The sequence below is a fragment of the Suncus etruscus genome, chromosome 9 (assembly GCF_024139225.1).
Source record: "Suncus etruscus isolate mSunEtr1 chromosome 9, mSunEtr1.pri.cur, whole genome shotgun sequence".
NCBI classification, from domain to species: domain Eukaryota; kingdom Metazoa; phylum Chordata; class Mammalia; order Eulipotyphla; family Soricidae; genus Suncus; species Suncus etruscus.
Window position 1 is genome coordinate 81,991,440 of NC_064856.1, and position 20,027 is coordinate 82,011,466.

The window sequence follows — 20,027 nt, forward strand, 5'->3', positions numbered from 1 at the left end:
CATCCAGGATGATGTGTTGCCTCAAGTTATCATATGGTGTTCTTTAATGTGTACAGTCCTTTGGCCTTTTTGCGCCATGCATGGTGGAAAGTCTTGAAGAACACTGGTTGCACTGGTTGCCTGTTTAAATAGAAGGTTTTTTAATAGGATTTTCTGTGATGCTTTGTGATTAGGTTGCATTGCTTTCATTTTGGTACAGATCACAGCAGTGGTATCAGGCCATTCTTGATGCATCTCACCAAAAGACACATAAATTCAGTTGATGTCATCTTTGGTGTTGAAGCATGTTATTTAAATATGTTGTTTAAAACATGTCAGGGCTTATCTCCATGCAAAATGTACCTGCCTTGCAAACTTGAGACCATGAATTTAATTCTTGGTACTACTCATATATAATAAGTGCCACCCTCCCAGAGGCTTCTGTGGTCAGGAATCCTTGATACTTCACAGAGGTGTGATTTCTGGAAAAATCACTTTCATGGATAAGTATTACAATTCAAAAGAAAAAAGCAATTGTGCTACCCTCAGTGAGCACCACCAAGGAAGGTTTCAGATTAATAGTTGGTTGCCTGATAATTCCTAAATAATTTTGGCTTCCTGAAAGTCACCCTATTAGCAATCATCTAATTTTAGCAACTGTTTTTGCTTTTTCTTGATGGAATCAAATACAATGAGTCTTTCCTGGTTGGGTCTTGTGCCTTGAAAGCAGGTAATGTTAAAAGTATGCAGACAACACATTTTTTGATAGAAGAAGCTCTAAGGAGACTATTTCCAGGAACATAACCCAATGTGAATTTAGTCACTCAAGGTATTTTTATTTACTGTTTTTTGTGGGATCTGTCCTTCATTAAACAGCTGGCTTGGTATCACAGCCCAAGGAGGAAGCACAATTTATTAGGCACATATGAACAACAGAAGTCTGTCCTTCAGATAAACCACATACAGAGCTAATAAACACATCACCCCTTTATTATAGGCAAAGGAGAAATTGGTAACTTAAAGGTCACCAAAATTGGGTAAGCCTCCTAAATTTTGTTTGTTGTGTTTTACTCTCTTTTTACTCTCTCTCTCTCTCTCTTTCTCTCTCTAATCAAAGAAGTATAACTCCCTATTATCTAAGTGCCTGAAAGGCAGTAAATGGAATGGAAAAATTCAGGTGACAGATAGCACTAGGGAAATCAGTGGTTCCTTCTCTGCACAAGGCTGAAGTGTTCCAACTCAGGAACTTGAAGATCTGCAGTTTCGAAAGCCATCAAAAGGCAACAAAGAAGCACTAACAGGTTGTATGAAAGACTATGCAAGACTGATGAAACTGCCAGAATTTTCAAGGAAAACACACAGTAACACTCATATGGGCCATTAGTCAGTTAGGTCAACTCAGAAGGCTCAGTTGGTCAACTCAAACAACACAGACTGATCTTTAACAAGAGCCAATATGACAAGCAAATGCTGAATCCTTTTTTTGGCATAGGGATTTATGTATTCTGGCTCAATGATGAATGAGCTGAAAGGTTTTTAAGTCAATTTGTTATCACTTAAGGACCCTACCTTGGGGTACAGATGAAATCCAGAAGCAGTAGCTGGGTTCATTCAGAGAGGACCCTCGGAGCCTGAATTCTCCCTCTCTGAAGGAGTTTGACATCTTTTTTTTTTTTGGTTTTTGCCCCCACCCACACCCCCGTGGTGCTCAGGGCTGTCTGCTCAGAAATAGCTCCTGCGGGGGACCATATGGGACAGACTCAAGTATTTCTTTGGAAGGTGTAAGGCTGAGTGGGATGATATTTGTTGGATCTCTTTTTGTTGTTGTAACACCTGGCTGTGCTCAGGGCTTACTCCTGACTCTGTGCTCAGGGATTGCTCCTGGTGAGACCTGGGTGAACCTTACCAATTACCAGGGATCAGACTGGGGCAGAAACATGTAAAATAAGTGACTGAAACCTTGCACTACCTCCCTAACCCTGTTAGATCTTTTTTTCTCCATCTCTCCCAAATGTCTTTAGCTTCCATCTAGAGAAATGAAACTGATTTTTATTGTTTTATTTCTTTTTAATTCTGCTTCTATCTCTAAAATTATTTTTCTTTAATTTGTGCAGTTTTTATTCTTTTGAAATATTTTTATTTTGTTCTTTTGTTGTTGTTTTTTTTTTTTTTGTTCTTTTGTTTTTAAGGTTCAGAATTCCATTGTTTACTCAAAAGATTTTGTTGGAAAGTTAGGAAGGTCAATCAGAGTTCCTGAAACTAAGTTCATAACAGAACTAATATCTGGACTCTGAAGAGACCTAATTGAATGCACTCTTCATTGATAAGCTAGGAAACTACAACCTAAGGCAAGCTTGATAATTTTTTTGTTATGTTAGATCTTTCACTCTACAATTAAGAAGTAGTGGCTAGGGGCTGAAGCGATACACAACGGTAAGGCATTTGCCTTGCATGCAACCAACCTGGGCTTTATCCACAGTATCCCATATGGTTCCCCTAGCCTGCCAGGAGTGATTTCTTAGCACAGAATCAAGAGTAATGTATTTTTAAAAAACTAAAATTACAGAGACTAGAGAGAGAATAAAGGAGTTACAGCTGCACATCTTGCATGCAGTGGCCCTGATTTGATGCCTGGTACTATATCCCCTACACATTGTTTGGTATTAACCTAGAGAACCCTGATGACAAATTGTAAGTCTGGTTTGCCAAGGTATCCTGGGCCTCCTGACTATTGCTTGTGTGACTATCCCCCTACCCCCAAAAGAACAACTAAAATGATAAATACCATATACTTCCCTCAAATATGCTACACTTCTAGGCTTTTACCTAAATAATCTGAGGGCAATGATTTGAAAAGTAGCAGGTATCTTCTATCCATAGCAGCTTTTATAGAAAGAAAATTGATATTATATGTATATATTTTTTTTCATTGATATTGCACAAATTTACTTTCTCAACTGTATGCCAGTTTCCTTTATTCACACCAGCATTTAGCAGAATTAAAATTCTTTTTTGGGGGGGTTTGGCCAAACCCGGTGATGCTATGTGCTCAGAAATAACTCTTGGTTTGGGGGACCATATGAGAAGCTGAAGAATCAAACTGCAGTCCATCTTAGGTCAGCCATGTGCAAGTAAAATGACCTATGCTTTTTTAAAAAATAAATTCTTTAAGCATTGTCGTTACAAAAATGTTCATAGTTGGGTTTCAGAAGTCGAATATACACCATCCTTCACCAGTGTAACTTTCCCACCACCAATGTTCCCCTCCCTTCTTCCCTTCTTCAGAAATACCTGTAATATAAACTTTAATAGAGACATTTTATTTATCAATTGCTTGTGAAGATTGTTTTTAAGTAATATTAACTTGCTCCCAAACAGACCTCCTTACTTTCCCTGTGGGACTCTAGGCATATCTATCTGATTATTGTCAAAGATGAATCTTTTGTTTGGGTTTTGTTAGTTCTTTTCATGTTTTTGGTGTTGGACATTGAACCCAGCCCAATTTTGTGCATTCAAGGTGTTAGCTTTACTGCTGAGATACATCCCTGGCCTAAATATGAATTCACTGTTATGCACTTATAAATATCGCAAGTTGTAATATTTATTTAAAATAAATAAAATCAGGGCTGGTGAGGTGGCGCTAGAGGTAAGGTGTCTGCCTTGCAAGCGCTAGGCAAGGAAGGATTGCGGTTCGATCCCCCGGTGTCCCATATTGTACCCCCTCAAGCCAGCGGCAATTTCTGAGCACTTAGCCAGGAGTAACCCCTGAGCATCAAACGGGTGTGGAAAAAAAACCAAAACAAAAACAAACAAAAAAAATAAAATCCCGTAAGATTTCTGACATTCCTGCTATTCTGGCATTTAAAAAATGCACAAATAATTTGCTATTGTCCAGAAATGCTTTTATGAAAGCAGAATTCAACTAACAGAGGTAATTCTCTGCAATGGTGGTTCCCCCCCATCAGTAGTTTTTTCTTCTTTCAAAAAAGATATTATGTCATGTGATGTGGCTATTTTCCCTGACAGTATCAACAATAGTTTCAGCCACATTTTATTTTCTTTCACATATATTGGTGTTATAGAACTAACTAAATTAATTAAATCTTGTCCACAGTCTTAGAAATTACATATAAATAATCTGTATTCACTTTCCAAGCACAGAGAGGTTAGTTAGGCTAAAGACGTGTATTCCTTTAAGCCTGCAACAGGTAACAGTCTTGAATGAAAATCTCATTCTAATATGTGATGTGTCTATTCATCTTTCTTTGAGGCCTGTGTCCTGCCCATTTCATAAGTTTTACTTGCTACACTCACCCTTTTCCTTGAGGCTCCCTGCACTGTTACAGCAGAAGCAGGCTGATCCCCTAGGAAGCCTCAAGGCTCTTTGTTTCAAGATAACAGGGCAGAATTGCCCAGCTTTTCACTCAGCTTTCCTCCTGATCCCCAAATAAAATACATTATTTTTCTGATTATAGAAAGATATAAATCTATTACAATTTTAAAATAAGACAAAGATATGTATGTATATATGTATATGTGTATATATACATATATATATATATATAAACTCAAAAAACAATTTGAAATGGATTAGTCATACCTGGCAGTATTTTGGGATCATTTGGGTATCACATACTCAGAGCAATTATTTGTAGTATTGGAGATGATGGATCATGGGGTTGAGGGGGACCCACACCAATACCTCACACATGCCAAACATATTTGTTATTGTTCGAGTCATACCTTAGGCCTTCAAATTATTTGTAGCTGTTGTCAATATGACGAGGGTCACACATACTGGGTTGTGGTGCTCGTCAGGAGCTGCACATTTGTCATTGTGTCTCTTGGATATATTCTGGATGTAGCACTGGTAGCTCCCAGGCAGCAGAGTTATCACGACCATATTGACTAAATGGGGGCAGTACAGGAGTTCATGACCTTATCTTGCATCAGGTGCATTTTTTTTTTTTATCCACTGAATCATCCTTGGGTCCCTGATCAAAATTGGGAGGAATTTATTTTTACTATACAGCAGTGCTCAGGGATCTGGGGACACTTCAGTCAATGTTCAGGGGAATATATGTAGTTGGTTCCAGAAGGCAAACAAGGGAGGTGCCTTAAGCAAATACTAAACTATCTTTGCAGTTCCAGGATTTTATTTTATTTATTTATTTATTTAAAATCATTTTTATTGTGACCAATGTGAATTACAAGTCTTTCTCAGTTATATTTAAGGAACATAGTGACAGTGAATTAGGGCCATTCCTACCACCAGTGTTGTCCTCCCTTCTCCCCAGTTCCCAGCATGCATCCCATACTTTTCTCTTTAGCCCTCTGGACTCTAGTGTAACAGGTCTCTTTGTATATAGTTTGTTGTAGATTGGGTATCTTGATTCTGCTGTTGTTAACTTTGGATTTGGTATTTAGGTCTGATCATTCTTTATTTCCACTCAGTGTTCATGCAATTGCTTGCTCCTGATACCACCCACTTTTCCCCCCTCAATTTATGAGGCAGAACTAGATGATTCAAGTTCTGTGGTTCTGTTGGGAAAAAAAGAAGGAAAGCTGGGAGGATCCCAGCTAGAAGCTATAAATATAATTTAAAAGAAAAAAGAAGAAGGAAAAAAAAAACAAGCAACAACAACAAAAAGGCAATAAAACAACAACAACAAGAAAGGAAAATAAGGAAGATGGGCTGGTGTGGCAAGGTTTTGAGTTTTTTTGTGTTTTATTTTTGATTGGTTGTTTGTTCTCATAGGCACAGTAAGAATTGGGGAAATTAGAAAGGAATTCCTTGGGCCTAAGAGATATAAGGTTTCTCCACTCTTAAAACATACAGTGATGGGAATGACTACAGGCTCCGGATATGCTCATTGTTGAACTTCAAGGTCTTTTTATGGTGCCAGGGAATGCTCTGCTCAGTTGTGGTTGTCAAAATCGATCCTCTGTAGTTAGAAATCTTGGTATTTGGACAGGTCATAGTACAAAGTCTAGGGTAGAGTCTTTCTTTGTGGTTCCAGAAATTCTTCTCTGTCACGATTGTTGTAGTCAGTCTTCTGTAATTAGTGATCTTAGTTTTTGTACAGATCCTAGGATGAAGCCTAGGATAGAGAATGTCCTTTTGGTTCCAGAAGATCTGCTTAGTTGCAGTTGTCAAAGTCAGACCTCTGGAATTAGAGATCTTGTCTTTTTTTTTTTTTGTTTTTTGTTTTTGCACAAATCCAACTAAAGCCTAGGCTACCATCTTTCTTTTAAGTCCTAGGATTTTAAATACATAAAAATATATACCTTTTGTGATGTTTGACTTTGGATTGCTAGCATTTTTGAGACTCTATTCCCATGTCTATATGATGGGCGTGAGAGGTTTGCTTTAGATGTCATCTGAACATGTAATAGTATCTGGTATAACAGGTAATCAATAAGTGTTCATTTTTCTCTCTATCCTTCCCTTGGATGAATGGGTTTAGGGATTCATATGGTTTTAAGTATGAGTTCTATGGTCTCTACTATTTTTAAACATTAAAATGCAATGTAGTGTTAACACAATCAAACATTTTTCCACAAGCAAGTTTATTTTAATCCTCACAACTCCTATGAGGCAAGTACTATTGTATCCCCTGTTTTTCAAATGAAGAAACTGAGGTTTTAGTGGTTAAGTAACTTGCCTGGGGCTACCCAGTGAGAGCCAATACTGGGTATAATCAGGACTCAGAGGGAAGAAATCTTACCCAGAGTTTATCTGATTTATTGCTACATTCTCTTACGTCCCAAAACACTAAAGAATGAAAACAAGTACTTGCAGACAGACCACCAATTCCTAAGCTTAAACTCTCTAGCCTGCCATGTAACTTCAACATGACATCACATCTATTGCATCAGTCTCATTCTTAGGCACCTCATACTCCTTTATATGATTCATGCTAACTGAAATCTTCCTTAAGGCAGAGCTCAAATCCCATCAATTACTGTTTGCACAGCCCCTCTCCACTCAGACTTAGACTATTGGTTACCCAATAGTCTAAAATAGTTGCTTTCCTGAGCCTTAATTGCTTCAATTGCTACCCTTCTTTTTTTTTCCTTTGAAAGTTCTTTTGGGATTAAAATTAGTCTTCATTTCTAATAATTTTCTTCGTGTGTGTGTGTGTGTGTGTGTGTGTGTGTGTGTGTGTGTGTTGGAGGGGTGTTGTTTGGCCATATCCAATAGTGCTTAGGGTTGATTATAGGTTCTGTGTTCAGGGATCAGTCAAGCTCAGGAGATTATATGCAGTGAGTGCCAAGGATCAAATCAGGTCAGCAGTGTGCAAGGCAAGTGCAGTAATACCTGTGTTCTCTCTGACCCTCTAGTCTATATGTGAAGTCTTTAGTACTTCCTGCTTAGTTAAAGAAGGAAATAATTTCAACTTTACTTTTCGTTGATTCTTTTATTTTTTAGCTCCACTCTCATGTCACCTCTGTAAATCATGGCACAATGGAGTTTGTAGGGCATCAAGCCCTAACTTGGGTCTGAAGCTCCTCTTTGTTTATATTCACTTTGGCTTCTTGATGCTTGAAATGTCTGCTTCCAACCTTATTTTTCATCTCCTATCTCATCTTGTTGAACATCCCTTAGTCATTAGATATTGCTCAGATTTTATATTTCTTTTGTTCCCCTGCCCAATTCTACTTTCCTCACTTAGTGAAAAGTTAAATTCCTCTAAATTTATAGACACAAAAGAACCTTAGATCATCTACTCAGTTTTTCCAAAAATATGTCCCTAGAAATTGCTCTTTCATTTAAGAGTCAATTCAAGAGGTCATTTCCTCCATGCCACTGACTGGCTCCTTCAGGAGGAGTCTGATGTTCTTTAGTGCTTTGGGTAGCATTTCTTCTGTTTGCTCAGCTAGATGTCAGCTCTTTGAGTGCAGGAACCAGGTGTTCTAATTTCACACCCCCACAGCACCCAGTACTGGGCCATGTATATAGAATTTGCTTAATAGATGGATATTAATTGATGAATCAGTGGGGCAGACAATTATATAAATTAAGACAGTCCCATTGGGGCTATAGTAATTAGGAAAGACTTCATGAAAAATTAAAATTTGTGGTGGACTTGGGAAGATGAGCATTTTGTTTTATGTTTGCCAAAACCAAATATTTAATCTGTTATTTTTCCCCAGTGATTTGATGTACAAGAGATAATCTGAAAATGTGTGGGAAGTCATAGCCTTTATATAGCATCTCTCGCTGACTTTGCTGACTCCTGAATGTAGAACTTGGCCTGACTTTGTTCTTGAACTCTAGACTTGGATAACCAATGAACTGCTGGACAGTTCTCTGTTCTGCACATCTTCAATGCCTAACTTAAGGTTAGGATTGGATTCCTGATAAGCATTCATTTCCTGACAAGCATTCCATATCCGTTATTCCTCACCACAGTGAAAATGTTTATTCTATCCAAGTCTCACAGTTATCATTGATTCTTCACTCACTCACCTTTCAGTCCAACAACAAAAGTCCCCATAGGTTATACCTAGGAAAATTGTACCAAAACTGACTTCTTAGCAGTGCTCAGAGACTACTCCTGGCTCTGTGTTTGGTGTCTACCCCAGTGGTTCTTGAGGAACTATGTAGTGCAGGGGCTACAAGCCAGGCCATCTATCTGCAAAGTATGAACTCAGCCCATTGGGCTATCTCTCCAGACAACACTTTAAAGGTTTCTATTTTAAAAACAAATTATTATGCTAATTTTTGCAAATTGAGTAAGCACATATTCTAATATACCCTGATCAATCACAATGAATATGTGTTGTCCCAAGAAACTTAGTTCGCATAGATTAGGTCACATTCTTTGAAAGGACATTCAATACCATGAAAGACAATTATATTAATGTCTGCCCTTAAAACAAAGACATAGTTCTTCATATGCTCTTTAGAATGATGCCTTTGGGATAAATTGAGATTCTCTGAGAATCATGACAATCATTGAGTAGCACAAGTTCGGTACTTGCTTAGAAGCTAATAGATTTTGGGCACTGTCCCATTGCCAATAGTTCTTTTATATAGTCATTTTTTTTTTTTTTGGTTTTTGGGTCACACCCGGCGATGCTCAGGGGTTACTCCTGGCTGTCTTCTCAGAAATAGCTCCTGGCAGGCACGGGAGACCATATGGGACACTGGGATTCGAACCAACCACCTTTGGTCCTGGATCAGCGGGCCCTTATATAGTAATTTGACTCTTGATTTTTGCATGTCATCAAAGGCTCTTGTTTACCCAAAGCTTTCTTGTCTGTAAATTCTCTTTTGGTTCATTGGTCATCCTAGGCTTTGCAAGAAACTGATGAGGTCAGTTGGAGAGTTTTTATTGAATCTGTTAGAGGTGCTGGGGAAGCTTCCTTACCTGCTGCTTCCTAAATTGATTTGCTGGTCTCTTTTAGCAGTCTGAGCATAGGTCCTTTTCCACCTGCCAGCCAGATTTCTTTTTTGGAAACTAGAAAAAAATAAGACCACCATGTGCTATATTCAGAATAAATTTGCCATGAAATGTCAACTCCTTTATTTTATAACCACATTGATGGTACCCCAAAACAATAATAAATAGGCAACTGGCCCAAAATTTCTAAACATTTCAAAAATTTTAAAATTTCAGTCACCATTTTGACTGAATTTATGGTACTTCAATCAGTTCTGAACTGTGAGTGAGAAGATTTATCTGGGTAGTCTTTGTTCCTTTTAGCTGTGTGATCAAGGATAAGTCCTTTGACCTCTCTGAGTCCATATTTTCTTCTTACTCCTCAAGTATAAAAAATATAGCTCTATTTCTATGATGCCTTGTTGTTATATTATTATAATTTTCCTGTAGGGATTCCTGCTCAGAGTAATAATCTGAATACAAATAACTGTGTTTCTTTAAACACCTGGCATTTGGAAAGTGAGAACCAGGAATTTTCTTTTAGCTTAACCAGTCAGATTGAGCATATGACTTAATTAAAAGTTGACATTTGCTACATTCTAGATCTCTTCTCCTGCCATGCCACTCCCCTTTTATGGTCTAGGAGGGTCTTTTGATAGTGACAAGGTAGGTCTGCACTAGGATCCTGGGGCCTCTTAATTTCCTCCCTGTTAATAAAAATAAATGAAATATATTTGTTATAAAAATGGATAGATTACATTTTGGAATTCCAGCCACTTACCAAGCATGATCCTAAGTATTTTGCCACATTTTATCCTCATAATAACAATATGAATAAAATTTTTCTCATTGTATATACAAGAGTCCCAATCTCAGAGATATGAAAAAACTTGCCAAAGGTTACACAAGTAAGATGTAGCAATGCAGCGCCATAAAGAAGGTCTCTGTGCTCTAAAGCCACATGCTTATGCTATGGAAGTTGCTCCACTAGCTTGCTGTCTGTCTTCAAGATGGTGCTAGTCTTGTGATTCATTAAGCTTGGGTTAATGTGAGAGGAGACCATTAATCATCCTTGCTTTTTTAAATAGACGTGACCAGGTAGGTGATTTCATGCCTGGTATGTGAAAATAGAAAAAGGGACAGCCTTCAAGTTGTACTCCTCAGAAAGATTCTGAGACCAAACCGACTTGAACCAGGGTCAAGATAGATAAGGAATCAGCCCCTTTTCCAACTTTAGTTTGAGTCAGAGTTGAACTGGGAAAATGAGTCTAACACATTGTCTTCTCACTTCGGCTCCCAGGTGACTGTTTTAAGAGTCACTGAAGTGGACTAAAGACAAAGAGAGCCTGAGGCCTCAGTGCTCCACCTCTTTCCTCTCTCTTTGCAAAGGTCAGACAGTCTTATTCAAGGCAGCTTCAGGGAAAGTAGTTTCTCAAACACTGAATAGGAAGTCATACTTGTACCTTCTCCTTTCCATTGCTTCTCTTTTCTCATCAGCACCTCCAGCAGCTGGTACCAATGAAGTCTTTAAAGAAAAAGAGGATGGAGATTTATGCTTCCCAGTACAGTGGGGTGGGCCTACTTTATCAATTTGATTTCCCCTTCTCCTTATCTCCCAATGCTCTTCCTCCACTTGGAAGCCTCCTAACCTGAAGTACAAATGAGACCCCCTGGGATCCCAAAATAGCACCCCTCACAGCTGCACAGCATCTATTTATAGCACGGCTTCTCTGCTGCCTCAGACAGCTCTGAGATGACATTTTGGAGGTCAGTGTCCTACAACTCTGGACTCAATATCTCTGAAGAGCACAAATGTTTATAAAGGCCCTATTATCACGTTTTTTTTAGCACTCGCCCCAACCCTCAGAGACTTTTAAGAGCCAAATTTATTTTGACCCTGTGCCAGATTATTTTGCTATGTCCAACAATAACCCCTAAACTCATCAGGGTTCCATATTTTATGTCTGGAAGCAGGTGAGAGAATTCTGCTTAGTGATGGCAGGACAAACAGTTCCCAGTTTCTGTTTGGGCCTCAGGCTGAGTATCTTGGCTGCCCTAGGGTAGCTCCATCATTAGGCTTTATGAAGAATGGACATTTATTAGTTGAACATTTATTATTATTAGTTCAAAATTTATTAGTTGAAAATGGAGGTCATTCATTTTTTTCCATTCTTGTATTTCAGACCATTTTTGAAGGTCAAATTATGGAGTTAAGTAACAACTGCAGCTCAGTGAGTTTTGGGTTTCCTCTGAGACTACATCCAAAATAGACAACTATGGATGCACTCTCTACATATAGAGAATCTGGACTGGTCCATTGGCCAGGATATCTACTTTTCTCTTTGACTCTCTATTCTCAACCTTCAGGTCCAGAATGGGATGTCTGGTGGTCTGCTCTCTGGAGCAGGTACTGACATTTGTTCTTAAGACTGAAACATTTTTTGATAAAACATTAGGACAAATTCCACAGGAACTTGTCCTGAGTACTTTTCTAAAGTAGGTGACCTCCTAGCTGGTCTCGAAGGGGGTGTAACCCCTTCCCCAACTTCTTGTCTATCTTACCTGGATGGGAGGGGTATTTGGTTGCTAACAAAGGGGTTGCCTCAGCAGTGAGAGGGAGATTCAGCAGCAGAAGGAGCAGGAAGAAGACGAAGCATGGAGAGATGAGAGAGAGGATAGATGCAGGAGCAAGAAAGAGGCTGCTTAGCTTAGAAGCCACACATGGCGGTTAGGGCCTTATAATAAAGCTTTAGGTCTCCTGACTTCTACTGACTGGCTGTGGGTCATTTCCTCGCTGTCACCCTGATACCTACAGAACTGCCAAAAGGGCTGCAGACACGATTCATGCCAGATCCATGCCAGGCTGACTCCATGCACCACCAAGGACTCTATAATTAATAATTAATAGAACAAGGAGGAATAAGTCTTCCTTATCCTTACTTTAGGAGTGAAATTGACATTAGAGTGTTAAGGTATTTGAAGGCCCTAGAGTTGGGAGGCTTACATCTGTGCAAGACTTAAATCTCTACTGAATTTTCCACCAAATGTTAGTGTGTGGCTATTCATATGCTATATTTACTTACAAGTGTTGGTCCATATAATTCACTCAAGTGAACTATTTATTCTTCTTATTTTGACATGGACATAACTGCACATAATTCTGGTTGCATCTGACTTTATAGTGGGTACTTTTTTTTTTTTTTTGGTTTTTGGGCCACACCCGGCAGTGCTCAGGGGTTACTCCTGGCTGTCTGCTCAGAAATAGCTCCTGGCAGGCACGGGGGACCATATGGGACACCGGGATTCGAACCAACCACCTTTGGTCCTTGATTGGTTGCTTGCAAGGCAAACGCCGCTGTGCTATCTCTCTGGGCCCTATAGTGGGTACTTTTAAGGAAATAAAATAGAAGCTACCAGATTAACAATTGATAAAATGACCCTCTTTCTCCTTTTTTACAATTTTACTAAAATAAACCATCTGTTTCTTTTCTTTACCATTTTACTAGTCGCACCTAGCAACAAATGCCAGGGATGGAACTGAGACTGTTATCTTAAAACACAAGAAAAATGGAAATATTTGAGCCCAGGGTTAGATGTATCTGAAACAGAACTTTATTTTTCTAGTTGTGAATTAAAAAGCAATTTGTTATTTGCTTTGAGAGTCCCAACCCAACATTGCTCAGACATTATTACTGGTGCTGAGCCCATGAGTGACCTCTGAGGGTGTTCTGACCACATGTGGTGCCAGGGAATTGAACCAGATGTGGTGCCAGGGAATTGAACCAGATTCAGCAAGATGCAAGGTAAGTGCCTTCTACCTTTATTAGCTCTCCAGTCATTTGAGGTAACAGTGCAACAAAACCCTCCAGCAGGGAAGCTCATCAGTACATCAGAACCAAACCTACCAACAAGATGCTGCCCCTCTTTACTCGTGATCATCAAATTGGTGGTTTTATCATTGCTGTCTCAGGATTTCTAGGCAGTTGGAGAGAGAGACCCCTCACTGATTCTTTGTGAAGTTAGGATAAGGAAATAATATCCCAAAATTTAGAGCACCAGGTGTAGGTATGGAGAAATTATAAAAAGTTCCTTGAGAAGTTGAGCACCCTTAAGAGCACATAAATACTTTTTAGAGAACAGAAACAGGTATGGAACTAGACCAGGGAATTAAAAAAGGCAGAGCCATTGGTTTTGAGAGAAAATGGGTTAAGGACCTCATATCCAGAGGACTAATTGCCGAGGAAAGAAATGGTGTCCAGGGCCTGGAAAGATAGCACAGCGGCGTTTGCCTTGCAAGCAGCCGATCCAGGTCCAAAGGTGGTTGGTTCGAATCCCGGTGTCCCATATGGTCCCCCGTGCCTGCCAGGAGCTATTTCTGAGCAGACAGCCAGGAGTAACCCCTGAGCACCGCCGGATGTGGCCCAAAAACCAAAAAAAAAAAAAAAAAAAAAAAAGAAATGGTGTTCACCTAGGGTCTGGTGGGTACATAAGGCTGCACCCTTGCTTCAGTCATTTTAGAACAAGATGGGTTTGGTTTTAAGGAAGGTCAGTCATATTTCCCATTTGGATATATTTATTACATTTAAAAACATTTAAAATTTTTATTACAATTAAAAACATGTTCTAGTAAACATATAAATTTTGCTTACCACAGACTGTGTTCTTTACACTGACTGTATAGAAAGAGGAGGTACAGTAAATGCACCTCATATACACCTCAGCCCAGGCCCTTTGCCTGGTCTATATTGTGAATGGGGGGACATGAAAAAAAATAAATAAAAAAACAAAAGAAAAACCTTATGAATTTTAAGAGCAGTGAAAATGGATATGAGGGGCTGGAGCAATAGAGCAGCAGTTAGGGTATTTATCTTGCATATGTTTGACCTGGGTTTAATCACCAGCATTCATATATATGTGTGTGTGTGTGTGTATATATATATATATATATATATATATATATATATATATATATATATATATATATGTGTGTGTGTGTGTGTGTGTGTGTGTGTGTGTATGTATATGTATACACACACACATATTGGTTTTTGGGTCACACTGGCAGCACTCAGGGGTTACTCCTGGCTCCATGCTCACTCCTGGCAGGCTCGGGGACCATATGGGATACCAGGATTCAAACCAATGACCTTCTGCATGAAAGGCAAACCTCCATGCTATCTCTCTGGTCCCACCAGCATTCCTATATGGGACTATATTTCCCTAGAGCATCTCCAGGAATAATTCCTGAGTGCAGAGCCAGGAATAATCACTGAGCATCATCAAATGTGGCCCAAAACCAAAACATAAATAAAATAGATATGAAAGTAGAAAGCATAAGAAGCAAATGATGTGTACTGAAGTGAGGTAAACCATTTTAGGTCCAAAGAGATAATGCAGTGCTTTGAACACTTGCAAGTCTTCTACAGAGTTGATCCAAGCTAAATCCCCAACATTATACATGGTCTCCTGAACACAACTGGGAATAATCCTTGAGCATAGAGCTAGGGGAAATTCTTGAAGGCCAAAAGAACTCATTTAAAAATATGCGGAGCAGCAGACACATATCTGATTGTTCTTCAAAATCTACTTTCTCCCACAGGTTAATTAGATGACCAAAATCTGGGCAGTCTTTTGGTTGACTGACTTTTACTGTGACCGACAAAGGAATTTGGAAAGGATCACATTTAGGGAACAAACTTAGGTCACTCTGATAATATTGCCCTTAGCTGTATTTTTCTTTTCTTTTTTTTTTTCTTTTTGGCTCCACATAGGGGAATCGAACCCCGGTCTCCCGTTGACAGGCAGGGATACTCACCACTATACTAACGAGGAAGCTGCATTTTTCTTATCAAATTGAAAGTGCTGGTCAAGAGTTCAAAACCTTCTGGTATGTTCGCTGGGCTTCAAATTGATCTCCTGACTCTAGGAATTTGGAATGATGGGGGAAGAAGGGAACATGTCAAAGCAATAAGTGACCTTTGAGGTCATGGGACCCAGTGTGTCTTCTTGCTTAGCTTTACCTGGGCAATCTGTATCAGAGTTGTGATGAGGATCCCTCTCTCCCTGCTTTTCAAGGCAGTGCAATATGTTGGCCTACTCCATAATGGCTCCCATTCACCAGCCTTAAAAAATTCTTCCCAGATATAACACAAGTACTTTCTTTAATTGCAGAGTCTGGAGAGAGACCCTTCCCAAGTCCTTCCCTAGATACCAGGTCAAATGATGGCTCCCCTGACACAAATCCAGTACTTGATGAAGCAAACTTCTGCTGCCTTGGCAAGAGCCCCATGTAGCTGGCCCATCCTCCAAGTGAGGGATTAGGAGAGAACTAAGTACCTATTCATTGTGCCAGAGGTGTCAAGAAGGAAGTCACCTGAGGCTTGGGATAGTTTCCAATGAAAGGGGTAGGACTAAATCTCAGGAGACTGGCAGCTCAGGAGATAAGGCAAAGTTTAGTCTCATTTCTATAGCTGCTTTTGAAACCATTTTGCAACCAAAGTAAATTATCATAGACTAGGAAATGTTGTAGGTCCCTTTTTGGTCTTAGTTCCACAAAATAGGAGTTGTATTCAAGAGCTGAAGCTTTCTAATTAAATTAGTTTGCTTCTAATTGCAATTCTACTGTTTACACTTTCTATACCTTTGAACTCCTCATGCAGACTTGGTGAACCTCATCACTTATGCCTGTAGATTAGGGGTGGTAATGCTCACCAGCTAATTTTCTTCATAGTATATGATTGCTGTAAGAGATAAATGGTTGACCACTAAACTTTGTAATGAGCCTGTCAACATTGCAGGTAGGGGGTGGAATTGGGATGAGAGAGAAGTGAGGGCATAATGGAGTATAGGAACACTGGTGATGAGAGTTGACACTGGTGGTGAGATTGGTGTTAAAATATCATATGTTTAAATCTTAAATATCAATGACTTTGTAAATTACAGTTCTTTAAATAAAAGTTCAAACATTAATAAAACAATAATAAAAAAGTTTAAAAAAGATAAATGCGGGGCCGGGCGGTGGCGCTAGAAGTAAGATCCCCCGGCGTCCCATATGGTCTCCCAAGCCAGGAGCGACTTCTGAGCGCATAGCCAGGAGTAACCCCTGAGTGTCACCGGGTGTGGCCCAAAAACCAAAAAAAAAAAAAAAAAAAGATAAATGCTTGTACAGCAGTGTCTGCTATGGTGCTCACTAATGGTTTCTTATTCCATTCATTGACTATAGAGATGAAAAGTTAACCCCTTTCTGTGAAGGTGGTCATAGGAAAGGAGGAGAGGAAAGGGAAAGGAGAAATACACTCAGATTCCAAATGGTGAAGGTCACAATGCCCACAAAGAGGCCCCCTGCCATTGTCAGCCTCTTGCATGGAGTCAGCACCCCATGATCTGGGGATTGGATGAGCTATTTCTTGTCTTCCAGATTTAGATAAAGATGGTTCACATGATGGTGGCTTCTAATTGGGTTTTTAGCTCCAATGGAAGATATAGAGGCCAGAATTTCCCATAAATGTAGGTGATGATAAGAAGTTATGAGCTGAGAGAGAGGGTATGATAAGCCAAACCAAACTATTTCCCATCCAAGGAAAAGAGAGACTCTGGCTTTAGCAGGCTCACAGAAGGTTCTGAACCAGGAGATGTAGCTCAGAGGTAGAGCAGCTTAAGCCTTTGCACCACAAAGGGAAGGAGTAAAAGTCAATCAACAGGATCCTCTGTAAAATTGTCATGGTCAGTATCTACAACATACTCCTGCACTTAGAGTCAGAGGACCAAGGAATTGAGTTTTAAATACACAGCTTCAAAAGTAATAATAATTATGATGATGATAAGAGGCTGATACTAAAGGGAGTAGCAGCCCAGGTCACCTTTTCCTGAACTAATATTTATTAATGACTTTAGTTGAGTACTTGTTTCTCGTTAAGTATGGTGCAAAACTTCCAGAATCTTTTTTGAATCTATATTACTATACTTTGAGATGGGTGCAACAATCTGTCTTGATTATAAATAATGCCCCTGAAGTTCAGGGATTTTAGATTTATTCCTCCCAGAGTGAATGACCAATCTATGATTTTTTGGGGTTTTTTGGGGCCACACCTGGTGATGCTCAAGGGTTACTCCTGGCTATGAGCTCAGAAATCAATTGCTCCTGGCTTGGGGGACCATATGGGAACACCAGGAAATGGAACCGTGGTCTGTCCTAGGTCAGTCTTGTGCAAGGCAAGCACCCTACCTCTGCACCACCACTCCTGCCCCCAACCTATGATTTTAATAAAGAATTTGGTTTTCATAGTTTGGGTGTTCTGCACTGTGCTGTATGTGTGAGCATCAAATTATCAAACATTTGGTTATGTATGTCCAATATTAGCAAAGTTAACTTCATAAATCTACAAACTTGTAGTTTAGTCTCAATACTGTTTGTGGATATGAAAACTGACATTGCTACATAGTTTGACTCACATTTAAATCCATCTGTCTAAATGCAAAAACAGCAGACAGAAAAAGACAAATATAAGATGATTTCTCCCTGGTATGAAAGAATCGGATATGAAATTGATAGACAAAGGAAATAAAAACAAACCAATCTATATTGTCAATAGCACTAATGTTAACTAAGGCTAACTGAAAAAAAGAGTATACAAATGGACAAAGATGAACAGGGTTTACAAAAGAAAAGAAAAAATAAAGAAAAGGTGTAGTTCTTATTTGTTAAAAAAAAGAAATGAATTCATATTTAGAGAAAAATCATATATTTAAGCGACATTTATAATATCAAAAGAGTTCAAAAATGTTCTGAAAAAATGTATTTGAAATAAATTCATAAAATTATTTATTTTTGTACGCTGAAAAATAAAATTGTGAATATTCATTAATTTATAATAACACTTTAAAATTAACTAGATGTCATCCAAAAATAACCCAAAACTAATTTTTTATTTGTGTCTTTTTTTTGGGGGGGGTCACACCTGGTGGTGTTCAGGGGTTACTCCTGTTTATGCACTCAGAAATCGCTCCTGGCTTGAGGGACCATATGGGATGCTGGGGATCGAACTGTGGTCTGTCCTAGGTTAGCATGTGCAAGGCAAATGCCCTACCACTTGCACCACTGCTCTGGCCCCACTAATTTTTTTATTTAAAAAACTGAGTAGAAAAGAAGAAATTAGTACTTATCCTTTTTCTTTTTTCTTTTTTTTTTTTTTTTTTTTTGGTTTTTGGTTTTTGGGCCACACCCGGCGATGCTCAAGAGTTACTCCTGGCTGTCTGCTCAGAAATAGCTCCTGGCAGGCACGGGGGACCATATGGGACACCGGGATTCGAACCAACCACCTTTGGTCCTGGATTGGCTACTTGCAAGGCAAACGCCACTGTGCTATCTCTCCGGGCCCTATTTATCCTTTTTCTACATAAACCACACTTCTGGGTCATTAAAAATATATGAAAGGCAAAATCTCTATCTAAGATCATTCTGATTGATTTATATAGACTAAAAAGAATGGATTCAGGGTTTTAGTTTAAACCTTGAGCACAAAGAATTGCTAATACATAAAACGGAGTAAACAGACACCATGTTTCCTTAAAAATAAATTCATCTGTTTGGATGACCAAATCTTCATTTGATCACTTTCTTATCTTTGCATTATTATTATTATCTTTTTGTTGTTGTTTGTTTTGGGGGCACACTCAGTAATATTTAGAGCTTAGACCTAAATTTATACTCAGGGATCACTCCTGGCAGTGCCAGGAGACCATATGTGGTGCCATATGATTGAGCCCAGATTTGGTTGTATGCAAAACAAGCACCCTGCCATCTATACTATCTCTTTGGCCCAAATTATCCTTGTTTTTTTTTTTTACCCTTGTATTTTTAGTTCAGTTTTTTTTATTTATTTATTTATTTATTATTATTTATTTTTATTAAAGTCTGCTTTCCTTGAGACAGTATTTCAGAAATACTAAAATAGTGTTTTAGTATTTAAATACTGACTCAACATAGACACCTTTTGATTTTAACTGCACTGACAACTAACATGACAATGATAGTAAGAGAGAGAAGCTGAACACCTGTCCCAGAGACAGACATGTGGTAGGGAGGAGGGAAATGGGGACAATGGTGAAGGGAAGTATTCATTCTATGACTGAAACCCAACTATAAACGTTTTTGTAAATATGGTGCTTAAATAAAGAAATAATTATAAATAAAAAACAAAAAGCAGAGATACCTTTTGAGGTTGTTTTTGGAAAAATTTGTGGAGGGACTCCCAAGCAATGCTCAGAGAACTCAGGGACCACTCCTAGCAATACCTGGTCAACTAAACAAGAAAGTTTCACGCTTGGACTTGGCAGTGAGGTGTTTGGGGCCACTAGGAATACTCTTGGTGGGGCTTGGGTGGTGTGTGTGGGTCTGGCCATTGAACTTGAGGCCTGACACATACAAGACCTGTGTTTGAGCCCTTCGATATTTATCTCTGGCTTCCTATGGGTCAATTTAATTTCACTTTAACTGAGGCCATCACACTGCTCCTTTCCACATTCCCATTCTCAAGGCAAGGGGCAGGTAAGGTTATTGCTTAGGAGTTTCTTTAACATTGAAAAGAAGACAAAGGGAATTACACACTGAGCTTCAAGCCAATTGTTGAGGCTGCCTCTTCCCAGGCTCAGCCCAGAAAG

At 39.0% G+C, this 20,027-nt stretch overlaps 1 non-coding gene across 1 annotated transcript; it reads left to right on the forward strand.

The window, feature by feature from the left end:
* The first annotated feature begins 14,003 nt into the window (after positions 1 to 14,003).
* LOC126019327 (small nucleolar RNA SNORA51) lies at positions 14,004 to 14,133 on the forward strand. Its single transcript, XR_007499054.1, has one exon. It is a non-coding gene; the product is annotated as a small nucleolar RNA SNORA51 (small nucleolar RNA).
* The last annotated feature ends 5,894 nt before the right edge of the window (positions 14,134 to 20,027 follow it).